General features: G+C 37.0%; 1 long non-coding RNA gene across 1 annotated transcript; it reads right to left on the bottom strand.

The window, feature by feature from the left end:
- Positions 1-286: 286 nt before the first annotated feature.
- On the bottom strand, positions 287-691 carry LOC107123826. Its single transcript, XR_001482957.1, has 3 exons — positions 592-691; positions 422-481; positions 287-319 (listed from the first exon to the last, which is right to left on the bottom strand). It is a non-coding gene; the product is annotated as an uncharacterized LOC107123826 (long non-coding RNA).
- Between the last annotated feature and the right edge of the window lie 1,588 nt (positions 692-2,279).

Here is a 2,279-nt window from a genome sequence, read left to right as displayed (position 1 = left end):
CAGCCATAAAGAGTAGCTTCCTTATCCATTCCCATAGTTCAGGTATTCTTTCTTGCTTCCAACATTGAGCATATGTCATTCTGGCCGTTGTAATCAATATAACATATAGACTATGGGGTACAGCAAATAGAGTATAGTAAATACAAAATAAATTGCTGAAAAAGTTCACAAAAATATAAAGATGTAATACATTTCAAATATCAAAGATGTAATTTAATATTTGTTTTCCAGCAGGTGCTAGCAGGTATACAGCACAGGAACAAGGACGAACACTTCTCGAGTGTATCTGCGTTCGTTTCGAGTGATCTTTCTCAATCTCCTATCAACAATAACAAATACAATATAATAGGAAACAAGAAACTCCAAAAAGTCTCACAAATGACTTAAATACAACTTAATAAAATTGTGAAATAATACATACAGTCTTCAATATTCAATGAACTTCTGCAATTCAATGCACCACAAGGGTATCCAAAACATTCTGTCAATTTAAACATAATAACAAATATTAAATATAGTTAATGTTCAATAAACAAATCAACAGTCCAAAATAAAGGTGGTCATCCTGAATACTATATATCAATAACTCACCAAAATGGCTCACACAGCTCCTACACACTGATTCTTTTACATGGACAAGTCAGTCTTACTAGTTAATTGGAAGCTTCCTCTATAAATACAAAGTGCATATCCGGTTTGGGCAGCCAACTGACCAGAAGAAAAGGTAAGTATATCATAAGTTGGCAACCAGCTATTTACAAAGAGGGTAAATATGTGGAAGAGTATAGAACAAAGTATATTAAGAATAGAGAATCTCATGAAGGGTTTAAGGAACATAATAACAGGCAGGGATATAGGAGGGTGTAGATTCATTCTCCTAAAAAACATGATAAATCAAGGGCAGCATTGAGACCAGTGGGATATTCTGTTTTTAATACAAAAGTCCAGAAAGCCTCTCTTTGCAGTAATATTCTCTGCATGTCACTGTGTGTATAAGGTTTGGGTTTCACCACTTCCAAGACTACACATTTAAAGTCATTGGGTCCGTGGCCCGCTATATCAAAATGCTGGACCATAGGAGCCGTTATACATTTATGCTTCAATTTCGATCTGTGTTCCAGGATCCTAGTTCTCAATGCTCTTGAAGTTTGCCCGACATACCTGTGCGCACAAGCACATGTAATTAGGTAAATGACGGACTTCGTGGCACAAGATGAAAAATGGGTGAGTGTTTTCTTAAAATTCAGTTCCGGAAAATCCAGAACACCTGTCTCTGACATCAAAGAACAGGCCGCACAGTGACCACATTTGTGATGCCCAGGTGGTAAAGTGTCTTGCACAAGAACTTTAAAGGCGTCTGCTCTGACAAGTTTGTCCCCAATGTTCTGTGTTCTTCTAAAGCCTATATGAGGAGGTAAAGAGCACGCCCCAATATCCCCCAAAATGTGCCAATGCTTGAGAATGATTTTTTTAATAATATAAGATCTATTTGTATGTTCTACCGCCCAGAATAATCTGTTGTCATTTTTACGATCTAGTTTAGATTGGAACAGTTCCGGGCGGTCCCGCCGTTCCGCTCGGAAACGGGCACTCTGAATCACATTTAAAGGATACTTTCTATTTATAAATAGGCTACTAAGTCTATCTGCCTCCAATAGAAAGTCCTCAAACGTAGTTGAATTTCTCCTGGCCCTCAAAAACTGTCCATAAGGTAAATTATTCTTCAGATGTTGTATATGGAACGAATCAAAATGAAGTAATGAATTTTTATCAGTTTCTTTATGATAGGGGCGGACTGCCAAACTACCATTGTTAACATACACAGTGGTGTCCAAAAAATTAACTCCAGTCATACTGGCAGTATGAGAGAACTTGATGGATGGATGAACCGTATTAATCCATTGTACAAAAGATAATGTAACATCCATATTTCTGATCACAAGAAATAAATCATCAATGTACCGTTTATAAATCAAAATGTCTTTAAAGTAAATATTAGTGGTATTATTAATAATCCAATCACTTTCAAATGTGCCCATAAATAAATTAGCGACACTGGGTGCGAAGGAGCTACCCATGGCAACACCTTTGACTTGGAGGTAAAATTCATCACCAAATCTAAAATGACTTTTCTCAAAAATAATATCAATGAGATCTAGAAGGAAATGGGTGGGTGGATGTAAATGAGGTCTCCTTTCAAGTGTTCTTAACAGGCACAGCCTAGCTTCTTCGTGGGGGATGTTAGTATACAAAGCCCCCACGTCCATGGTAAGAATCAC

The sequence above is a fragment of the Gekko japonicus genome, unplaced genomic scaffold (genome assembly GCF_001447785.1).
Source record: "Gekko japonicus isolate JY-2015 unplaced genomic scaffold, Gekko_japonicus_V1.1 scaffold759, whole genome shotgun sequence".
Taxonomy (NCBI): Eukaryota; Metazoa; Chordata; class Lepidosauria; order Squamata; family Gekkonidae; genus Gekko; species Gekko japonicus.
Note: the sequence above shows the minus strand (reverse complement) of the source record. Positions and strands in the feature narration are given on the sequence as shown.